This window comes from Pelophylax lessonae (genome assembly GCF_965119305.1).
Source record: "Pelophylax lessonae genome assembly, chromosome: 6".
Taxonomy (NCBI): Eukaryota; Metazoa; Chordata; class Amphibia; order Anura; family Ranidae; genus Pelophylax; species Pelophylax lessonae.
This window is the reverse complement of record NC_138773.1, coordinates 236,851,597-236,876,837: the sequence shown is the minus strand read 5'-3', so window position 1 is coordinate 236,876,837 and position 25,241 is coordinate 236,851,597.

Here is a 25,241-nt window from a genome sequence, read left to right as displayed (position 1 = left end):
AGTGGGGGCGGGAATGCGCCACCGGCGGTGCTCGCTCGCCCCCTAGCTGTAGGCACGCGATCGATATAACCCTACATTGGTTCGTGCGGGAGGGCCAGCCTGCCGCAATATATCTGCGGCAGGCGATCCAGAAGCAGTTATATAAGGAATTATGATTGTATGGACATACATGACTTTTAAATTAACTTTGTCTCAAAACCGAAAAAATAAATGTAGATGGCAATGGTTGACTATAGGATTGTCTGCAAAACATGTCTCACACAAGTCAAAAATCGGATTATTAGTCTTTTTGTGTCAATCTGTACACCAACCTTTGCTTTCAACCTTGAAATGAATGCAATATGTGTCATTCAGCTATTGAGAAGCATGCAATCATGATCTGGCCACTCAGTGCAAGCCATCTTCAGAGCTCTGCAGAGAACTCAACATTTAGGCTTGGTCCACTAAACATTGGCAAGGTCAGGTCAATAGAAAGGAGGGGTTTTATTATGAACTGCGAGTCATATTTGAAGCCTTTTATTCTAGGCAAATATTTTTTTTTTCATTCTAGTGTTGAATAACATATGAAGTGGTTGAAACCCCTGTCAGTTGCTTCTTTTTGGTACCTAAGTCACATTGATAAGATCATTTTTCATCTCTTTGTAAGCAGGTGCTGACAGGGTGCCTGTGAATAATTTAGCCCTGTCTGCACTGCATTGTTATTTATGCATGTTTATGCTGCCCAGGATGGGAAGGGGTTAACTCTTTCCTGGGCTTTCTGAGCCCTGCCCCCTGCTGTAAGCCTCATAAATACCAGGGGAGAGCTCAGAGCATCTCTCTCTCTCTCTCTCTTTCACATGGGATTTACAGAGCAAGATCTGGTGCGCCATGTAGTCCTGAAGCACTTGGTCCCCTTCTGGGTCACCCTGCTGGGATTCTCACTGGACTAGGAACCTACCATTGCTAGACTTTTGCTGAATGGACTTTGCTTCTCTGGAAGGTGTGAACTAAGGCAGCCTGCATTAGTTATCTAGGGCTGGACTCTATTTCATGGGTGGTGTGCTGTTGAACTGTGTTGCTGAATCTTCAGTAAAGCTGTAAACTGTTTCAAGCCTGGTCTAAAGTCATTGACCGGGGTGCATGGTGTATCGGAAGAACAGGGCCTGTAAACCACACACAGGGTACAGAAGGATGGAAACTACAAGAGTTCAACCCATCAGAAGAGTCGTAGAAGGAGAGTAGTTGCTCATTGAAAGAAAAAGTAAAAGAAAATGCCACATTTTGGGTTGTCCCCAGAAAAGTAATAGAGTGAAAATCGTCCAATGGGGACACTAGTTCTGGTGACCTGGGGGGCCCCAAGGAAATTCCTTAATTTACAATAATTTCCTATCACCAGAGGACAATCTGGTGCACCATATAGTCCTACTGAAGCACTTGGGCCCCTCCTGGGTCACCCTGCTGTGATTCTCACTGGACAAAGAACCTATCATCGCTAGACTTTTGCTGAATGGACTTTGAACTTAGGCAGCGTACATTAGTTAGCTAGCGCAGGACTCTGTTTCATGGGTGGTGTGCTGATGAACTGTGTTGCTGAATCTTCAATAAAGCTGTTAAATGTTTCAAGCCTGTTCTGAAGTCATTGAAAGGGGTGCATGGTGGTACAGGGCCTGTAAAGCACACACGGGGTACAGAAGGATGGCCACTACAAGGGTTCAACTCAGCAGAAGAGTTGTAGAAGGACGGAGAGTAGTTGCTCTGGTAACCAAGTACTGGTGGAAAGTCAACAACAGCCGGGCAAAAGGGGACAGGTCCTCCATTAGCGATGTGTCAGTGCTCTTGCTCCCTCTCTAGCAGTCGGTTCCCCCAAAAGTATCATGTCCTTGTCAATACAATTTCGGTGTCTTTAGCCTTACCAATATCTATGGATCAATTTAACTTCTTGCCGCCCGCGCTATAGCCGAAAGATGGCTACAGCGCGGGCTCTAATTTCCGGGAGGCCTTCTTTATACGGCCTCCCAGTGACAGGCTCCCCGCGCTCCCACGAATGCGCATCGGGGAAAATCTGTGTCGGCCGTGTCCCTGGGACACAGCCAATCACAGATCATGGTAAATGGCCAATCACAGCGGCCATTTACCACGTGATTGGACCATGCAATGAGAGATGATCTAATATGTAAATATATGAGATCATCTCTCATCGCCAGCTCTCCTTCCTCACACAGAGACTGCGTGTGAGGAAGAGGTGAGCTGCTCAGCGACACAGAGAAATGTAATCAGGGCACTGATCACCAGTGCCCTGATTACACAAGAGGAAATAAATGCGATAACTGCCCACCATCAGTGCCCACAGTGCCTGTCATCAGTGCCCCCATCAGTGCCCACAATCAGTGCCCATAGTGTTGCCAGTCAGTGCCCATCAGTGCCTGCTCATCTAGGCACTAAGTGTGGGCACTGATGGTGCTGCCCATCAGTGCTCATCAGTGCCGCCCATCAGTGCTCATCAGTGCCACCCGTCAGTGTCCATCAGTGCCGCCTCTCAGTGCCCATCAGTGCCGCCCATCAGTGCCGCCTCTCAGTGCCCAGCAGTGCCACTTCTCAGTGCCCAGCAGTGCCACCTATCAGTGCTCATCAGTGCCGCCTATCAGTGCTCATCAGTGCCGCCTATCAGTGCCGCCTATCAGTGCTCATCAGTGCGGCATATTAGTACCTCCTCATCAGTGCCACCTCATCAGTGCCCATAAGTGCCACCTCATCAGTGCCCATAAGTGCCACCACATCAGTGCCCATCAGTGCAGTCTATCAGTGCCCATCAGTGCCGCCTCATCAGCGCACATCAGTGAAGGAGAAACATTTATTTATTTTCAAAATTTACTTGCAGAAAATAAGAAAAACGTTTTTTTTTTCAAAATTTTCTGTCTTTTTTCTTGTAAGAAATAAAAAACCCAGAGATGATTAAAAATGTCATATGGGTATAGTGTAGCATGACCGCGCAATTGTCATTCAAAGTGTGAGAGCACTGAAAGCTGAAAATTGGCCTGGGCAGGAAGGGGGTGAAAGTGCCCAGTAGGCAAGTGGTTAAAGGATAAGTTCACCTTTTGGAACATGTTACTGTACATGCTTCATCTGTTTTTAGGGTGGAACATGTAACATGTTCCCACTACTGAAGCCATTCCCTGACCTGCTGGCTCTAGTGACAGCAAGCCGGGGCTCTTCCTCCCCCCAGACTCGCTGTCCCAATTTATCACTGCATCATTAATTTTTTTTTTTTTTTACAAAGGTGAACATATCCTTTATGGAGCTAGGCTGGGTTTATGAGCCTGAGCTGGAATGTGTTCATGAACATTTAGATTACAGATCAGAAAGTTAGACAACCTAATGAGACAGAGGGGGTATAGTAATTCCTGCATTATAGCTGTGTGTTCTCAGCATGGGTTTAAGAGAGATAAGATCATTTATGTAGCTTGACTGGAGTCTGGTAATAGACAAGGTGATACAGAACTACAGAACAAGGCTTAGAAATAAATAAAGTGTGCTAGAGATAACACAAAAGAAGGAAGGAAGGAAAAAAATGTCTCTACTTTGGTCAGGTCCCTGTGAAGGTAGCCAAAGATATTAGATGGTTGTGGCTATTTCTTACAAATTTCATGCAATCACTAGCATTTCTTCCAGAATTCAGTTGGCACCTTTTGTGTCTGGTTGACCTCTCTTTTTGAGCTGGCCATAGATTCATCAAAAGTCAGCCAATCAGCTGCAGCGTTGATCAGTGTATTCTGACAGCGAAGGAGTCCCGCTGTCAGAATACAATAGTGCAGCAGGTAGGATTTCCCTACCCCACCTTGCTTGTGGGCAAGGCAGAATCCTTAAGTTTTGCTCAATCAACCCGCTGGCTGATCAAAAAAAAAAAAAAGTGGAATAATGTGTAGGCAGCTTTACTTCTTCACAAGCAAAAGCTTCGCCAGTTTGTAAGTGCTTGTTTAAGGGTCGCCTAAAGCTAAAGTGTCCACCGACACTGGGAAATTTGAGAGCTATCAAATGTTGGGTTCAATTTTTGATACTGAAATCACAAAAATGTCTTAGATTGTAAGCTCCAACGAGCTGGGCCCTCTGATTCCTCTTGTATTGAATTGTTTTGAAACTGTAGTGTCTGCCCGCATGTTGTAAAGTGCTGAACAAACTGTTGATGCTATATAAATCCTGTATAATAATAATAACATTAATTAATTATATAGAATTGTGACTTCCAAGTATAACTAAAGGCAAAATGTATTTTTTTAATTTTGGATAGAGTGGAAAGGGATTAGAATGCTTGTCTTTTTGTATTGCTGTCTGTGTCCCTGTTAGGAAGATTTACCCTCTCTATTTTTCCTGTTTACCATTATCATTGAAAGTGAAAGAAAAAGAAAATCCTACATTTTAAATTATCCCCAAAAAAGTAATAGAGGGGAAATCTTCCAATGGAAATATTAGTTCTGGTGACCTGGGGGTCCTGAAAAAAATTCCCTTAATTTGCAGGGATTTCTTCTCACTTCCTGTTTGGCTGGGACAGGAAGTGAAGGTAAATCCCAATAATGGGACACAGATGGTGAAAAAAGCTGACAGAGAGTTACAACCCTTCCTTGTTCTATCCAAAATGAAAAAAAAAAGTATTGCCTATAGTTCGACTTTAATCAACCACAAAGAACCAATGGATCATACAACTGATTGCTTTCAACAAAATTGATGACGTTTTCTCCTGTTCTGAATCTATTTTAATACAATAAACTATTTTGAAGCTGTACAATTCATTGCTTAGTTTTGACATTGCAATTAACCAAATTGTAATGGTTTATCAAACACATTGGTGGTAGATTTATTTGCTCTGCTTCTGGCAATTACTTGCAATCATATTTGTGAGTTGCTTGAATACTGTTGTAATTGACTGAAAATTGTCCCGCGTATTGCCTAGTTAAGATAGTAGAAGTTGGATGGATACATACATCTCCATCTTCCCACGGAGTCCTAAAAATGAAATGAACACTTATCAAACATGGCACTGGTTGAAAAAGGATGGAGCTCCTCAAACTGGGTCCTTGTACTTCCTGTACTGATGCCTGAATTTGTACTGATACCTTGTTACCTTAGGACCGAATACGTTTCACATTATTAGTGCCTATTCCTTGTTACAAACATCGTGTCCAACAATAGTTGGTCTAAGACAGAAAGAGGGGGGAAGGTGCATTGAGGTTGATTTACTAAGGACTGATTTACATGTGTTGTGGCAACAAGAATGTTTAATGCGTTGACACATTGTGGTGCCATTCATCTTCAACAGCACCTTGAAGCACCAAGGCAATGCACTGCAAGGTACCACTATGAATTGCTGCATTGAAAACTTTTGAAACATCTAATCAATAAAAACTTTTTGTGCATCAGAAGCCCAATGTTTACCAAAGCTTGTCATACACATACCGATTTATTTTATTTTTTTTTATTAGATATACACGGACGAAAATTTGTCCGGTTTAGCTGAAACTGGCCAAATTTTGGTATGTGTGTACCACAGTCTATTCAACAGAAGCAAGTCTAACAATAGGCTTCTGTTGAATGGTCCTGCTTGAAAACCAGCATTGTTTTTTTTTCCCTTAACTGAAAAGGACCCAGGCAGAAAACAATGCCCACACCCATCGGATTCAGGCACTGTTCAGGTATTTTGATAGCTGGTGAGTTGGGCTGTCAAAATACAATAAAGAATGGATGGATGGAAATGTGTCTATCTGTGTAGCATGAATGGAGTAACCTGTTAGAGTTTTTTGTTCTCCTAAAGAATAACTAAATTCAAAACTTTTTTTTTAATTTTTGATAGTGGAGAGGGATTAGAATGTTTGTCAATTTTTATTGCTGTCTGTACATCTGTTTAGGAGATACATCCTCTCTATTTGTCCTGTTTACAAATATCATTGAAAGTAAAAGTAAAAATAAATCCCAAATTTTAGGCTGCCCTCAGAAAAGTAATAGAGGGGAAATCTTCCAATGGGGACACTAGTTCTGGTGACCTGGGAGGGCCCAAGAAATTCCCTTAATTTACAATAATTTCCTATCACTTCCACAGATGGAAAAATAAAACTGACAGGGGTTATAACCCTCCCTTGCTCTATCAAAAAAAAAAAAAAGTGTTTGTTACCCTAAAGAAAAAAAAAAATTGATCCTGTTCCATTAAAGCATATTATACAGCACAGTGCTCGTGCTGTGTCATTTGGTCCCCTGTAACACCTAAAAAACCTGGCTGAGTCTGTAAACTGACCACGATTTACATGTCTCCGTCATCCGCAGTTCTCCTGTGCTCCTCTGTCTTCCTCTCCCCCCTCCCTCCCTGCCTGTGAGCTGTGTGTCAGTGCCCCCTCCCCTCCCCTCCTGCTCCTGAAGTTACAGTTACATTTTTACACTATCTTCTATGTTTAATAATGTAAGCTGCCCCTGTGTATGTGTCTTATAAAAATCGGCCGCTATATATCTGATTTCAGAGTGCCGCTCGGCGCTCACGTGACCGTGACTCTTCTCCTCTCCTCCGGGGGATTCTTGGCCCTGCCCGCTGCAGTTGTCAGGCTGAAAGAGGAGAGAGGCAGCCGGTCACGTGAGCGCCGAACGGTGCTCAAAAATCAGGTATAAAGCTGCATTTTTTTTTTTGCAAAGCACGAACACTGGGGCACCTTACATTATAAAACAGAGAGGATAGTGTAAGCTGAATATAGTGGCTTAACAACCACTTTAGGCCTGCAGGTTTACCAAGAAAAACTCTTTTAGAGTATGTTCAGCTTTAATCAGCATCAATATATTCAGCATCCACCTTATCATTTTTGTTTTAGATGAAGAACCTGATAAATGATTGCACACCCATCACATATTATGCATAGTAAAGAATACAAATGTTTGAAGTCTTTTTACTTCTTTCTGTCTTATAAGTTTAAATCATACAGATCTATGCAAGATTTCAAATGAGCTTACTCCACGTTTTATAGTAAAAGGGCCAGGCTGAGCTCGGAAGTTTAATACTTTGCAGCTCGCTGCAGACTAAGTGCCCCGAGGTCAATCCTGCCTGCACAGACCACCCTCTGATGTCTAGAGGCTGCCTTAGTGGTTAGCGCCATGGCCTGTGGCAGTGCTAGGTTCAACATCCCCCAGTGACACAGTGTTTGAATTTTCTCCCTGCTTGCTTGGGTTTTCTTCTAGCAGTTAAAAAACATATTTACACCTTCTGACCAAACTGGTACTGAAAACTGAAGTGTAAAACTATGGTGGGGGTATTAGACTGCTCCTTTTGGGGGCAGGGATTGATGTTCAATACTCCATGTAGATGCTACCAGTGTCAGCACTAAAATCTTTTGACATCATCTGTTTCGAATTGAAATACAAGTAAAGAGACAGAGAAATAAAACTAAATTAATAAAAGTGAGCATAAATATGTGTTCCATAAACAGAAGCTGATGCTCGTTTGTAACCATATGTTGTGTTCTGTCCTAAAACCAGCCGTGTCTTTATATCATCAGGTCCATCAATAGTAGAACAAACATGTTCTCCACTAAATGCAAACAACTGTGACCAATCCATCATTTTATCCAATTTATTCAAATTTTCTTAGCGGAGAGAAGGGACCTGAACAGCGTATGGTACACATCTGCATGTAATTACTGTAGCATGTTCGTACCACACTTTTAGGTCGCTGGGGAAAATTTTACATTTAACCACATTAGGGCTTGCCCAAAACATGTGAGTCCTGGTTTGAATGAAACACTGAAACAATACAAACATTTTCAGGAAAGGAAAATGGATTCCAATACCCTACAGGCTGGCTGATCTGTGAATTACCCTCCACTATTTTTGTAAAGTTCCATAGAAATGTCACATCTGACCACATCTTGCCAATTTATTGTATACAGTAGTTAATATTTATAGCAGTATTAACCCCAAAAGCAAACAATAATTACATTGCAGTGTACCGATTCTTAAATGTGGTGGCTGCTTTTGTTTTCTTTTTTTAAGCATTCTTTCTTGTATTTTCATCTGGTGATCCAGCCAGTAAGTCTGTTGCTATTCAACAGAAATGCACTCTTGCTTAAAATGATCAGCTTTTGTTCACTTCCGGTTCCGGCGCCGAATGAGGTAGACACGCTCTCCCTCGGCTCCCGCGGTCGGACCCTTAAACCCGCATAAAACACCCGCACTAACGATCGGCACGAGCCCGCACTTGGCTCCCCTACCTCCGGGCATCCCCCCGATACTCTCTTTTGGCCGCTATGGACAAATTTTTGGAAAAAGGCGGCCCGCGCATTCCGCCGGGCACGCCGCAAATCGAGGCTCCGGTCTCGGCCTTACCCGCGGCGGCGGCGGAGGGCTCACAAATGGACACAGCGGCCTCTCCAACCCCAGCAATACCATCCCTGGGGGACCCCCAATCAGACCGCATTGCCCAGCAAGTGGTGGCCCTTCTCTCCCCCACTATTTCTGCAGCAGTACAATCGGCTGTAGCAGCAGGCATGCAGGACATTAAAAAGCAGCTGACAGCTCACTCACACAGGCTGCTTGAGATGGAAACTCGAGTGGCCAGCATGGAAGAGGAGATATACAGTTCCCACAATTTTGAAATAACACAGGAAAAGACCAACCAATTCCTGCTGCAAAAGGTGGAGGACTTGGAAAACAGAGCGCGTAGGAGTAACCTCCGCTTTATCGGAATACCGGAATCCATGCCACCTTCATCCATCCCGGATCTTTGCTCCAGGCGGATCCCGGAGGCTCTGGGCCTGCAAGGCATCTGCGTTGTCGAAAGGGCCCACCGCATGGGGATTCACTCATCCGATCGCACCACGCCGCGTCCGATCATAGCTAAATATTTGATAAATCCGCGATCCTGCAAAAATTCAGGCAATCCAAGTCTCTTCAGATCGATGGTGCTAAGGTCCTGATTTTTGCGGACTATTCAGTGGAAGTGGCCAGGAAAAGAAAGGCTTTCCAGACTGTATGCTCAAGGCTGCATCAAGCTCAAATCAAATTCACGTTGGCATACCCGGCAACACTTCGGCTGCGCGCACCTTCTGGCGAACAATTGTCTTTCCAGGATCCCTCGGAGACGGAAGCGTTCGTTCGTTCTCTCCAGGTGGACGGGTCGGACGCTCTCTCATCTAAAACCCCCCAGACTCAGCGCCCCCTGGTCCCACGGAGTCCTCGCAAGGAATCCCCAAAAAGGCAGAAGTATTCGGACGTTGTCAGCAGTAATCGCTTCCTCCCGCACCGCTGAGGAGTCCTGGACCCCTGCTAGTTGTTCTCTCCTCTTCTGAGGGCGATGGCTGGGATCACGTAAAGTATCACTTCCTGATCTGATTATTTTTTTTCCTGTTTTCTGTCCCCCCAGGTCTACCCTGGGGGTCGTGTGGCATTCCCACCCTCGACTTTAATGTCCTTACTACTTTACTGCATACATGTGCTGTTTTGATAATGTTTATGACTGTTCTCTGTTACGTGGTTTAAATTGATTTGCTATGTCGCCTCCAGCTCCACCTTTGGGCTTTCTAAATGATGCATTGTACCTGTTCCGGGCACTGAGTTATACTCGTATGGGCCGTGTTTTGGGAGCCTACCCTCTCCCCCCCTCTCCCCCCTCTCTCCTAGAGGGGACGGGGACGTGAGGGTGCCAGGCCTGCATGGGTCCGCACCTAGGGCTTTACCGGCGGATACTGTCGCAGCATTCGGAAAAAAGTGAGGTCCATGCTATATTTTTTTCTGTTTATCCATCTGTTAATCCTTCTCCTATCACCCCAAATCCTCTCCTCTAACCCTCTCCTATCACCTCCGCCTACTGCTCCAATGGCGGGGACTTACCCTACCTGGTGTCCCTCGTCACCATATTTCCGATACTCCCCTACAGCTCTCAGCTTCTTCTTTGCTCTCCTGCGTGATATACTTGCCTACTCTCTCACACCTTTGTCTGTAACACGCCCCCACCCCCCAGACCCCCCATGAGGATTCTGTCTTGGAATGTCAGGGGTCTACGGTCCCCTACCAAACGGATGAAGGTTTTAAGACATCTTAAAAGGCTTAAGACCAACATCGCCTTGTTACAGGAGTCCCACCTCTCCTCCGACGACTTCTTCCGGATGAGGAAGCTGTGGGTAGGTACGGTGGTGGGATCAGCCGCCGTAGGACGTAAAGCGGGGGTCTTGATACTAATCCATAAACGGCTTTCCTGTGACGTTTTGTCCATTTCCACAGACACCGGTGGACGCTATGCCTCTGCCCATTTAAGAATCAATGATAGGGAAATATTGTTAACCAACGTTTACGCCCCCAACGTACCAGACCAGTCCTTCTATAGGGATCTCTCCGCACATCTTCTCAAACACCCCCATATTCCACATCTCATAGGTTTAACAGACTTTAATGCTCCCATGGACCCACTCCTAGACAAGTCGTTGTCGAAACACAAACGCAAGCGCTCTGCTCCCTTGACCCCAGGTCCCCTGGCGCAATTAATAGAATCCCTCCAACTGACGGACGTGTGGCGCCTTCATCACCCGACCAACAGGGACTTTACATTTTATTCTCATCCGCATAAGGTGTTTACAAGGATAGACTACTTTTTCTCCTCGACCAACGTTCTTCATAGAATTGAAGACCCAGACATCCATGACATCGTTATCTCGGACCATGCCCCGATCTCCCTGACATTGGATCCACCTGACAAACAAGCTGACAGTAGGCTATGGCGATTTCCAGACTATCTCCGCAACGACGTCGGGTTCTGGGCATACTTGGCTAAGGCGTGGGAGGAATTTGCAGAGACCAATGCCTCGCACGTCTCGCAGCCCAATTTGTTCTGGGAGACGGGCAAGGCATATCTCCGTGGTAAAATTATAGCCTATGCCTCGGCCTATAAGAAAAACGCTTCTGAAAGCTATCGCCGGGCTAGTGAGCGGCTTCGAGTGGCTCAACGAATGCTTCTGAGCACAGATTCCCCCGCTAATCATCAGGAATGGACCTTGGCCAAGCAGGCCTTTGACTCATGGGCGGACAATCTGGAAAACATAAAACGCGCTCGCTTCTCGGCGCTACTGCACAAGTTTGGGAATAAGGCCGGAAAGCTTTTGGCGAGACTAAGCGGGGCTCCCCACAAACCCACACATATTGCTTCCCTCCGCAATTCCTCGGGCGTTACCATATCCACCCCCCCGGAGGTGAAGAAGACTATGAGAGACTTTTATGCTTCTCTATACTCCCCAGACCCGTTTGACGACCATCAAGCCAACTTCTTCATAGATAATGTAACCCTTCCTAAAATCTCTCCTTCACAGTTAGAGGCACTAAACGCTCCAGTGACCCTTCAAGAGATTCATGACACAATAAAAAGCCTGGCCCCCAACAAAGCCCCAGGCCCGGATGGCCTCACTGGGGAATTCTACAAAAACGCCATAGAGGTGATTGGCCCTACCCTTCTAGAGGTTTACTCGGCCTTATGGTCCGGGGGTTCCTACCCCCTTACTGGCAACCAGGCCATAATAAAATTACTAGCGAAAAAAGGGAAAGATCCTCTGGAACCAGGATCGTACCGACCGATTTCCCTGCTAAATTTGGACGTTAAAATCCTGTCCAAAATATTGGCATCTCGTCTGGCCCTCATCATGCCATCTTTGATCCACCCAGCCCAATCGGGGTTTACCAAGGGGAGGTTGGCTGCCTCTAATATCCGCAAGGTTCTCTTGGCCCTGGACCAGGCCAGGGTTGCCTCGGGGGGAGACTTGGCTATCGTCACCCTGGACGCGGAGAAGGCCTTTGACAATGTGAGTTTTAACTGGTTATCTAAAGTCCTAACGTCATTTGGCTTTTCGGGGCCATTCACTCACATTGTCGGGGCCATGTATGCCTCTCCTGCGGCCAGGTTGTGGGTAGCCGGGTCCTTCACCGACGAGTTTTGTTTATTCAAGGGCACGAGACAGGGGTGCCCCCTGTCCCCTCTGCTCTTTAACCTGGCCCTAGAACCTTTGTCCAGGTTTCTTCAGGACAGGGCACCTCTTCATGGTATCTTGATTGGTAAACACGAACTACGAATCTCCCTTTTTGCAGATGATGTGTTAATATTCACCAGAAATCCCTCCTCGGACATGCGTACCATCATTTCTATATTTGATAAATTCAAATTATGTTCGGGCCTACGGATTAACTACGCCAAGAGTGAAATACTCCCCCTGGGCAACACACCCCAACCCACTTGGGTCACATCCTCTCCCTTCACTGTTGCGCCTTCTCACATAACGTATCTAGGTGTCAAAATAGGCAAAATCCCTTCTTCTATCTACACTCTGAACTATCCTCCTCTTCTCCAAAAGATTTCTCGTGAATTGGATAGTTGGATGGATCTGCCTCTCTCGCTCCTGGGGAGATGCCACCTAGTGAAAATTGTCAGCTTCGCACGGCTATTATATCCACTACAAACGCTCCCTCTGTTACTAAAACAAATTGTTGACCTCCAGTATCTCTAGATTTATTTGGCGGGGCAAGAGACCCCGCATCTCCTATAGTAAACTCTGTCTTCCCAGGAGCGAGGGTGGTGCTAGCCTTCCTGATATTAGGTTATATAATCTGTCATGCCTCCTCAGAATATCCCTAGACTGGCTATCGAGGTCCTCTCACTACTCTAACTTTGTACTTGAAACGCAAATGTCAGCTCCTTTTTCGCTGGCAGCTCTCCTACATGTTAAATGGAAGTCTATGCCCCCACACCTTCAGCATAATGTTCTCCTGCGGGACACGGTGATCGCTTGGAGGGAATCCAGGAAACGTCTGAAGCTCCCCCCCTCTATGTCAAAACACCTACTTATACAGGGCAACCCGGCATTTATCCCCGGAGTACACTCGGACTACTTTGCTCTATGGCAACGGAAAGGCCTGACAAAATTCTCTGATCTCTGTGATCACACTACGGGCAAACCCAGACCGATAAAAGATATTCTGGGCGCTTACAATCTCCCGGCTTCTCACATCTTCCCTATCCTGCAATGTCATAGTTTTATTCGTTCCTCAGGTGCCTTGCATACCAATAGGTTCCTAGATCCCCTACTGGATCCCCTGTTGCTCGCCGGGACTTACAGCATCTCCGACATCTACAAACCCCTCCAAACACTCACGTCCTCTAACCTTGCTGGATCATCAGCGGCCAATTGGGCCAAGGACTTTCCTATGGAGGATCTGGTCACGAAGCTGTTTCAGGGATACAATTGTACTCTTCGCCGGACCCCTAACGAAACGTGGAGGGAGACGCAGCTAAAAATCTTGCACAGAGCCTACATTCCTTTCACGTCAAACGGGCAGTCTCCTTCCACCCGTCTATGCCCCCATTGCAAAACTGACCGCCCATCGTTACATCACCGATTCTGGGCATGCTCTTTTATTTCTATGTTCTGGGACCAGGTGCTGGCGCTAATCCACCGAATCACACTTCTTCAGTTGCCGAAAGACCCCTTATTACTTGTTTTTGGATACTAGGACAAACGTCTGCAAATATGGACTAGCCGTCCATTACCCCACCCTCGGATTTGGATCCTCACCTGCTTACTAATGGCTCGCAGAGCTATCCTCGCCAATTGGATTACAAATGAGGGCCCTACTGTATCACAAGTCCACCGTGAGCTCTTGAGCCTTATGACTAAAGACCGGATCAATATGGATTCCAATTCTTCATCCTCATCGGATCGTTTCTTCAGCAAATGGCAGGACTTCCTGGACTCGCTACCCATAAATGCTGTCTCTGCAATGACAGCGGACGCCTTTGTTTATGCTGTTGATGGGTAGTAAAACCACCGCTGTAGGTTATTTTGTCTTATCCTGAACTTTCTTCATCTCACAGGTACCCCCCCCCCTCTCCATGCTCCCCCCCCACCCTTTCTACCTCCTTTCCCATGATCCGCCCTGTTTGTCCCCCCTTTTCTTTTTACAACTTCTCTCCCCCCCCCCCCCCCCGTGGCACTAATCTTATTTAGGTGTATAAGATCCATCCAACTAGGGTTCTAGTGTATTTTGATTTCTTTTCTGGATCTGGTTTTGTTAATCTCATTGTTTCTCTGGGTCAGATTTGAGCTTTCGACCCCAAAAAAATGAAAAAATGTTCTGTACAATGTTATACTTTTTACCCTGTATCGCACTTTGACTTTAATAAAGTTTCTTTCAAAAAAAAAAAAATGATCAGCTTTTATTTATTTATGTGAAACCTTTATCCCATAAGGAAAAAAAAAACTTTTTTACTGCTTATAAAATGTTAGCTGAAACCCTTGGGCTCCTGCAGAGGTCACCAGGATTTCCTTGAACTGTGGCAGACTGACCTCTCACGTTATAATGTGTGCAGAGTTCCCGGGGCGAATATCATTATGAGTCCATAATGATCATTTTAGATGTCTTTACATGTGGCATTCTTCTCACTGACCACCAATGTGTGGATGCTTTGTACCACTTGCCACTGATTTGAAGTATTCTGTGATTATTTTTAATTCATAGTGTGTTAGTGTTAAAAATTATGTATGCCATATTCTTTATTCTTTTATTTATTATTATACAGTATGTATTAAGCCTCATATACATTGAAGATTATGGTAGCTTAAAATTCCAGCATTTTTGCCCCCCTGGGGAACTGCAGGGGTCCGGAACCGAAAGCCATAGAAGTGAATGGCTGTATGTGGCCATACACGGGTAAACACAGATGCTTTCTGTAATCTTCCATGATTTGGAACTACACTATATTACCAAAAGTATTGGGATGCCTGTCTTTACACGCACGTGAACTTTAAAGGCATCCCAGTCTTAGTCCATAGGGTGCAATATTGATTTGGCCCACCCTTTGCAGTTATAACAGCTTCAGCTCTTCTGCGAAGGCTGTCCACAAGGTTTAGGAGTTTGTCTATGGGAATGCCTTCTCGTCCACATCAGTGCCTGACCTCACAAATGCGCTTCTGGAAGAATGGTCAAACATTCCCATGGACACACTCCTAAACCTTGTGGACAGCCTTCCCAGAAGAGTTGTCCAAAGGGTGGGCCAACTCAATAATGAACAAAATTAAACACTACAGACTAGGACTGGGATGCCATCAGGCTGGGTTCACACTATTGCGATGTGGGAACGCATCACATGTCCCTCGCAGGATTTCACACTGTTCTATACGAACTGCTGCAGTTGTTAATACAAGGTTAATGACACCCCCAGATCGGTTTGCAGACCCTTTTTTTCATCCACACTGGAATCGGATCGCATACAGCACATAACTAATTCTGCTCTTCTGGAAAAGGGAAAAGTCCTGGAAGTTTCACATCTCTGCAAAACCCAATAGGAAGGTGTATGATTGCCTTGAGCCCAGACTGAGGCAATCATACACCTTCTTACAGGTGCAGCAGGATTTCCAGGCATTGGGTCTGACATGGGTCTGCCATGGTCACCGGTAACATTAACAGTCCATTTACGCTGAATGCCCAAGTGTGAGATCTGTGACAACGAAAACAGTCCAGCGTCTTTGTTTTGTTTATTTTATATGGGGATGGGAGAAGGGAATGAGTGGGATACTCCTCTGGCTCAACTAGGTACAAATCGGGACACTTTGCGAAAATGCCTTTCAGCGCTGACTTGATGCCGGCTGAATGCTGACCAACGCTTGCTGGCGCTTGAAATCACTGACTTGCTCGTACTGTACTGACTTCTGACACTCTGGTTAGCTCAAAAGTCCTTGACATTGCTCCCTCCAGTCCTTCCTGACTGAGGTAGCCTTTAGTAACACTGCTTCTGCTGCAACTCTCAACACTGTACACTGCACGCTGCACACTTCCACTGTACACTGAATACTTCAGGGCCCAACCACTGGCACCCCCTTTACTCTTCAGGGTCAACACTGGCACTTACTCTTTCTGCACTGGCTAGCTAGCTCCCGGATCCCTCTGACCTTCTCCGGAGTGGTCCCCTCTCACTAGGCAGACCCCCAGGGGCAGTTTGCAGTACTCACGACTGGGAATGCTTTCCTGAAATTCGACCCCTCTCAGCTCCGCTGGTTCTCAGCACACCAGATCCTCTCTGCAGCTCAGCTCAGCCCTCTGCCCCTCAGGCAAGCAGCCCAGGACACCCGATTCCTCTTGACAGGAGGAGAGACAGCCATACTCTCCCTCCTGGGACTCTGCTTCCCACCAAAGACGCTGCGTCATGTGCTCCCCTCAAACTTATACCACCTCCCAGAATGCTGTGTGGCATAATTTGCCCTCCTGGGATAGATACAAGCCTGGGTGGGCCATTGGCCGGGTTTCCTTCACTGCCCAATGAGAGCCCTCATTGAGTACAGAGGGGAGACTCCCAAGTCTTAACAGCCACACTTGGTAACCATGACAACCTAGCTGAAAATCATGGCCCCACTGATAAGCAGTCAAGGCCTACTACACTTTACCTAGCACCTACCTTGTAGGATGCTACACAGGGTTTTCCGGAGATGTGCGACTTCCAGGACGTTTCCTTTTTCCATTAGATGTCTAAAGCTAGGATGAGCTCTGTCCTTGTTCTGCACTCCAAGTAGTTGCTGCATAACAGGACCCGGTGGAGCCTTGAGCAGCACCTGTCAATTTAGTTTCGGTCACAGTAATTCTGCTTTGCACTAAGGCTTAGTCTCTTCTTGCAGTTGGGGCGGGCAGGGGGACAGTAAAAATAGGTGGTTGAGCCGCATGGCACAAATTCACCCCCCTCCATCTCTCCATTGTGTTTGGCAGATCCATTCACCTTTGGCTCTAACCCCTAATTCCCGAGCCTGTAGAGCGGCCCCATTAATTTGAATGGGTTGCTTCATCGGGTGCTACACCTGCTGAAAGCATCAAGGGGTATAATTCATGTCGTGAAGCAAAGCATCGCTGCCACAGCGCACTGCATGTACACTCAGGGCAGCTAAAACGGGTAGCGGTTGGGAATGGAAAAAGCATAGCTCAATCGTGGGATTTTATTGACCCCCAACTGCTAGTGTAAATGAGCCCTTAATCACTTCCCCCCTGACCACTGAACATAAACAGCCAGGTGGGAGCTTCGCCATTCTTAGTGGACATACCCGTACATCCCTGCAGAAAATGGGCTGCGCAGCAGCGCAATCCTGTGATGGCTGTGTCCCTCAGACACAGCACATCACAGATCGGGACATGGGCGCTGTGATTGGCCCTCCCGATCACGTGATGGCTGTGTCCACAGCATTTACACAGTGTAAGCAGAGGAAAGTGTCTCTGTGACAGTTCTCCCCACTGAGCTCAGTGCAGGGGGCAGAGGGGGAGGCTGCAGCCTGTCACATTCTCCGTGTAGCTGATGATTTTAGTGTTCAGCCACACAGATCACACAGACTGCAGCCATCCCATACCAATGCACCAAGTACCATCTGTCCCTGTCCAAGTGTCCCATCAACATCTGTACCAGTGCACAAAATATCACAGTGTACTAGTGTCCCATCAACACTATCACAGTGTACCAGTGCACAAAAACATCTGCAATAATGTTCCATTGCAACATCAACATCTGCCGGTAAACCTAGTGGATCATCAATATCTGTCGGTGTCCACCGATGGACGATGAACATCTGTCACAGTGTACAAATGCACACAAAAACATCTGTCACAGTGTACAAGTGCACACAAAAACATCTGTCACAATTTACTAATGCACAAAAACATCTGTCACAATTTACTAATGCACAAAAACATTTGTCACAGTGTCACCAATAAATAAAAAAAATAAAAAAAATGAACCACCCCCCCGTGCAAAGGTGAACGCACATGTTGGTCCTGTATGCATCCATAAATTTCACAAGCGTGCAAATTTTTAATATGTGATATGTTTGGTATCTATTTACTCGGCGCAACACCATATTTTATATTTTACCAAACATTTGGACATTATATTGTTTTTGTGTGCAATACAATTCATTCATTTTTTTCATTAGTAAAATGTAAAACTGCATTAGAAAAACTGCTGCACAAATACTTTGTGACATAAAAGTTTGCAAACCCTCTATAATATGGCCTCTGCTAAAAAAAAATACATATAATGGTTCTAAGTCATTTTCTAGCAAAAACACAGAATTTTACTTGTAAACAAAAGTGTCATAAGAAGGCCTGGTATTAAAGTGGATAATGCCTGAAGGTGCTACTTGGATGTTCCGTCTCTCTATGTGGCTAGGCTGTCAAAAGTCTCACACATCTGGTATTGCCATATTCAGGAGGAGTAGCAGAAGGTGTTTTGCGGTGTATTTGCAAGTGTGCCGTGTGTGAGAAATAACTTGTTAAAATGAATTTTTTGTGAAAAAAAAAAAATATTTTATTTAATTTTTTTTGTTTGTGGGGAAAACTAACCATGCCTCTTACTAAATACCTTGGACTTTCTACTTTCCAAAAAGGGGAAATTTGGGGAGTATTTGTATTGTGTTAGCATGTTAGACTCAGTTCACACTGCCACGACTTGGGATCTGACTTGTGAGACCCCCAAGTCGCATAACATGTAAACAATCATGTTAGTCAATGAGAGCTGTCTTAACCACTTCTGGACTGGAAGATTTTCCCCCTTAATGACCAGGCCATTTTTTGCAATTCGGCACTGCGTTGCTTTAATGAAAAATTGTGCGGTCATGCGACACTGTACCCAAATAAAATTGATGTCCTTTTTTCCCCACAAATAAAGCTTTCTTTTGGTGGTATTTGATCACCTCTGTGATTTTTATTTTTTGGGCTATAAACAAAAAAAGAGCGACAATGCTGAAAAAAAAAAATGATATTTTTCACTTTCTGCTATATAACATTCCCAGTAAAAAAAAAAAAAATCAAATTTTTTCATAATTTTAGGCCAATCTGTATTCTGCTACATATTTTTGGTAAATAAAATCCCAATAAGCGTATTTTGATTGGTTTGGGCAAAAGTTATCACGTCTAAAAACTAGGGGAAAGATTATTGTAATTTTAATTTATTTATTTACTAGTAATGGCAGCGATCAGGTATTTTTAGTGGGACTGCGACATTGCAGCGGACAGATCGGACACCTAACTGATCCTTTTGACACTTTTGGGGGGGGGGGGGAAACCAGTGACATTACTACAATAAGCAGTGCTAAAAATATGCAGTGACTGTACTAATGACACTGGCAGGGAAGGGGTTAACACCAGGGGAGATCAAAGGGTTAAATGTATGCCTAGGGGGTGGGGTGTATTCTAACTTTTGGAGGGGATGGGCTTATGGAATCAACACAGGGACCTGTGTTCCTAAATAGGAGGAACACAGGAGCCCTGTGTTGATTGCTGACAGAACAGCGTCTGCCGTGTTTACAACAGCAGACCGCCGTGGGAATACACACTTATTTAATATATTATATCATGGAGAAAATAAATATCACAAAGTAATGGTAGTAAAATGGCCGCAGCACCTTTATTGGTATATAAATAATTCAAAATAAAATCTTTATCAAAATTCATAAATTATGGAGGAGCCCTGGAGCCATCATAAAAAAAAAATCAAAGATTTCTGAGCTTGGAAATCTTTTTTTTTTTTTTTACAGAATTCTAAGTTTTAAAGTCAGAATTCTGAGATTAAAAGTCAGAATTCTGACTTTGCAAGTCAGAATTCCCGCCCTGGGGCCATCATGAAAAAGAATTACAAAGACTTCTGAGTTTGGATTTTTTTTTTTTTTACAGAATTCTGAGTTTGAAAGTCAGAATTCTGGGTTTAAAAGTCAGGATTCTGACTTTGCAAGTCAGAATTCTGAGTTTAAAAGTCAGAATTCTGACTTTTAAACTCAGAATCCTGACTTTTAATCTCAGAATTCTGACTTTTAAACTCAAAATTCTGACTTTTAATCACAGAATTCTGACTTTTAAACTCAGCATTCTGCCTTTAATCACAGAATTCTGACTTTTAAACTCAGCATTCTGACTTTTAATCTCAGAATTGTGTTTAATAAATTTTAGCATGGTCCAAACTTGTAATCTCAGAATTCTGACTTGCAAAGTCAGAATTCTGACTTTCAAACTCAGAATTCTGACTTATAAACTCAGAATTCTGTAAAAAAAAAAAAATGTCAAGCTCAGAAATTTTTTTTTTATGATGGCCTCAGGGCTCTTCCATAATAAATAAATATAAATATTTAAAACGTAAAATTCAAATCTAAATACATATCTTGCTCAGTCATAGAACTCGGAGGATTAACTCAAATAAATTAAATCCATCAGAAGTCTCCCCTTCATTCAAGGGTGACATAACCCCATAACAGGTGCTGCGACAGGGTTGGGTGGGAGGGGAGCTTGCGAGCCGCTCAAAATCAACTGAGACGGGAGCCTTCAGGTGGCGGTTTTTATAGCCCCCCCATACACGTGCTGGGAAGTTTCTGGAATACTCGTGTTTCCCGCTCCTCAAACATGTGAGGAGAAACTCGTGTCTCCCACCTAAAAACCATGCAACAGGCATGGGGAGTCTTAAAGGTACAGCCACAAAAATGTATTTTTTTTTTAATTAATAATATTAAATTATACTAGCCTCAGTGGCCACCACAATCCCATGTTGCGGGCACTCCATTGTGCCCACTTACCACTCTGTCTCCACAGGGAACGATCGCAGGTTCCCAGTGGCAATCGCGGCCACTGACCCCGTAGATCAGCTTCCCCGCTGGCAAATTAGCGTGCACGCACCTCTACGATTGCTCTTGCGAAGCGCCGTACAGGTACGGAAATTTGCGGGAGCCTGCCACCGTATATCTGCGGCGGCTGGTCGGCAAGTGGTTAATTAGCACTACTGAAGTCACTCCGACTTTAGAAAAGGTTCCTGTACTACTATCCGACTTGTGCCTATAGCCTTTAATGGAAGTCACCTCCAAGTCGGATCCTCATCTATATTGATGTGATTTCGATCTTACATTACAGGAAGATTACCCAGGCATTCCCGAAAGTCGCATAAAAGTAGTATTCAAGTCGCCAGCAAGTCGCCTGGCAATGTCGCACTCCTAGCAGGAAATGCAAACCAAATATACCTGTAGTAGCTTACCATTCATTTTTTTCAAGCAGTGTCTTTATTTCTTTATTCTTTCAGTTTTTTTTATTTCTTTATTCTTTTAGTTTTGTTACATCTGTGCAATATGTGTTACAGTCTTTGCAAAGTTATATCTGCTGATCTTGCCATCAATCTTGTCAGTAGACTTCCTGTGCTCTCTGTCCCTGCTGCAGTCTTATTGGTTACATTGCTTCCAGTTAGCTCCAAGAACGACCCCCTCTAATGTTATGTAGAATGGGGGGGGGGGGGTTCTGTAGTTCTGTTCTTGAGTGACAATACTGCTTCTCCGTAGGTAAAGGAGCATTGTGACACTTACAAAATCACAAGATGGAAAAAAAGAAATCGAATGCACCCCCCAAATTTAAAGGGTAACTCCACTTTCATGGGGAAAAAAATAGCAAATAAAAAAACTAACAATATAGCGTATGCAATTGCGACACAAGTCATATTGTAATTTAATGGTATTAAAAATGACCTTTCCTTTTCAATCTCAGCTTTGTGATTTTCTGTGAAATTCAATATGGCTACCTGGAGGTGTTTTGCACACGGATGGTGTACAGAACGCCCCCCAGAAACATAATTTCCTGCTTGTGGGATTGGCTCTCTGGTTTTCCCAGAAGTCTGCCTAAGGGCTCTTTCACACGGTCCGTCTCTGTAGGCGGATCCGTGCTGCTAAGCGGGGATCGATCCGCGATCCCCGCTGAGCCGGCGGATGACAGCTCCATCTCCGCTTGCAGTGCGGAGAGGGAGGTGTCACAGCCCCCGCTGCTCTCTATGGGGAATCGGATGAGAGCGGACCGCATGTCTGCTCTCATCAGATCCCATCCGATCCGATCCCAAGGACGGATGGAAAATAGGGTTTCCATCCGTCCGGATTTCACGGACAGGATCGGATGCGGATGGCAGCGGGTGTCAGCAGACATGTCACCGCTGACATCCGCTGCTCCATAGGGCTGAATGGGGCATCCGATCAGATCCGCCTAAAAAACTGACAGGCGGATCTGATCGGACCGCCCGTGTGAAAGAGCCCCTTTCACACATGTTGTCCGTTTGTCCATTTTTCATCCATCCTTTTGACAGATAAAAAACAGACATCAATGCATTCCTATGGAAAAAGGGATGTAAACAGAGGATCATTTATTTACATTTGTTTTCATCCGCTTTCGTCAACATCCATTTTTTTGAACAGATTAAAGCCCTATTTTTTATCTGTTAAAAAAACGGAACGGATGAAAAACGGATGACAATGGATGAAAATGGATGAAAAATTGATGAAAAACTCATGACAAAGAATGAAAAACTCATGACAAAGGATGAAAAATTGATGAAAAACGAATGACATTGGATGACAAATGATGACAAAGGATAAAAAATGGATGAAAAACTGATGACATAGGATGAAAAATCGATGAAAAACTGATTACAAAGGATGAAAAACTAATGACAAAGGATGAAAAATGGATAAAAAACTGATGACAATGGATGAAAATGGATGAAAAATGAATGACAACGGATGACAAAGGATAAAAAATGGATGAAAACGGATGACAAAGGATGAAAAACTGATGACAAAGGATGAAAAACTGATGACAAAGAATGAAAAACAGGCGAAAAACTGATGACAACGGATGAAAATGGATGACAAAGGATGAAAAACTGGTGACAAAGGATAAAAAAATGGATGAAAAACTGATGACAAATAATGAAAACGTGATGACAAAGGATGAAAAACGGATGAAAAACATGTAAACGGATGAAAAACTGATGAAAACGGATGAAAAACAGGTGAAAAACTCATGACAGAGGATGAAAAACTGATGTTGACTGAAAAAAACTGATGACAAAAAAATGTGACTGAACTTCTGAAATGAACATAAGATACAAATCAGATTTTTGGCATCCCCTGCAACTAAAATGAAATTTTTGGTGAGATACTCTTAGAGCCGGTTCACGCTACCGCAACCAGAAAGTCGCCCCATAGCGCGACTTTGAAGAGACTTGTAAGAGACTTGTAAGAGACTTAAATGATAGGCGACTTTGTCTGTGGGGAATGCCTGGCTAATCTTTTTCTTCTTTCTGGAAAGTCTGATCACAGTAGCTTGAAAATAGATAAGGATCCGACTTAGAGGAGACTCCCATTGAAGTCTATGTGCACAAGTTGGATAGAGGTTGCCTTGAAGTAGTACAGGAACCTTTTCTGAAGTCGGAGCGACTTCAGGAGTGCATATTAAGACGGCTCTCATTCATTTACATTGAATTTGTAATGGCAAGAGACTTGGGGCGACTTGAGGGCACACAAGTCGCGTCCCAAGTCGGAGTAGTGTGAACCGGCTCTCAATAGGAAATCATGTCTAAAGGGATGCAGACCCTGCAATGTTCCTCATTAGAGCCCTGCAGGTGCAGCAGCTGATTGATATCTATGAAACCACTCCCAATAGACTCACTGAGCACATGGATACAAAAAAAACAAAAAAAAAAAAAACAAATCACACATGGACAAAAACACATTAATTTCTTCAGAATAACAATTAGGCTCCATGTACACGGGACGTTAGAAAAAACGTCCTGCAAAGCTATTTCTGACGCCGGGAAAAAGCAGCTGTTAAACGTGCTTTCAGTAGCTTTTTCCATTTGCGTTATTGCACGTTTGGCCACGTTGCTTTTAGCAGCGTTTTTCTGCCTCCATTCAAAATCAATGGTTCCCTATGGGAGCCTATTGATTTGAATGGAAGGCGCACCGCAAGTCAGATCAGGATGATCCGACTTGCGGCGCGACCTGCACTGTGAGAATCTTGAGGGGGAACTCCACCCAAAAATGGGAAAAAAATTGCGTGGGGTTCCCCCCCAGGTTCCAAACCAGGCCCTTCGGGTCCGGCATGGAATTTGAGGGTAGCCCCACGCCGAAAAAACGGCGTGGGGTCCCCCCCAAAATCCATACCAGACCCTTATCCGAGCATGCAGCCCGGCAGGCCAGGAAAGGGGAGGGGACGAGCGAGCGGCCCCACCCCCCCTGGACCACACCAGGCCACATGCCCTCAACATGGGGGGGTGTTGGTGCTTTGGGGCAGGGGGAGCTCTGCACCCCCCACCTCAAAGCACCCTGCCCCCATGTTGATGAGGACAAGGGCCTCATCCCCACAACCCTGGCCGGTGGTTGTGGGGGTCTGCGGGCAGGGGGCTGATCGGAATCTGGAAGCCCCCTTTAACAAGGGGGCCCCCCAGATCCCGGACCCCCTCCCTGTGTGAATGGGTATTGGGGTACACTGTACCCCTACCCATTCACCCCATAAAAGATAGTGTATGTAAATAATGACAGGAGACGTTTTGGAAAGTTTATTAAAAATCTTCATCCGGCTCTTCGGGGTCTTCTCCTCTCCGGGGGTCTTCTGCTCTTTTTCTGTCCGCCCTTCTGCTGTCCTCTCTTCTTGTCTTCTCCTCTCCGGGGGTCTTCTGCTGTCTTCTCTCCGTGGGGTCTTCTGCTCTTTTGCTGTCCGCCCTTCTGCTGTCCTCTCCTCTCCTCTCCGGGGGTCTTCTGCTGTCTTCTCTCCGTGGGGTCTTCTGCTCTTTTGCTGTCCGCCCTTCTGATGTCCTCTCTTCTTGTCTTCTCCTCTCCGGTCTTCTGCTCTTGTGCTGTCGGCTGTCGGCTCTCCTTCTTCCTCCGGTCCTCCTCCGACGACGTCTCCAGCGATTATGCCGGCCTCTGGTCTCTGCAGCTTATTATATAGCCATTAGGGGCGTGGCCGCCATATGACGTCATCGGGAGACCACGCCCCTTGTGTCACATGTGACGTCACATGTGACACAAGGGGCGTGGTCTCCCGATGACGTCATCTGGCGGCCACGCCCCTAATGGCTATATAATAAGCTGCAGAGACCAGAGGCCGGCATAATCGCTGGAGACGTCGTCGGAGGAGGACCGGAGGAAGAAGGAGAGCCGACAGCCGACAGCACAAGAGCAGAAGACTGGAGAGGAGAAGACAAGAAGAGAGGACATCAGAAGGGCGGACAGCAAAAGAGCAGAAGACCCCACGGAGAGGAGAGGAGAGGACAGCAGAAGGGCGGACAGCAAAAGAGCAGACAGCAAAAGAGCAGAAGACCCCACGGAGAGAAGACAGCAGAAGACCCCCGGAGAGGAGAAGACAAGAAGAGAGGACAGCAGAAGGGCGGACAGCAAAAGAGCAGAAGACCCCCGGAGAGGAGAAGACCCCGAAGAGCC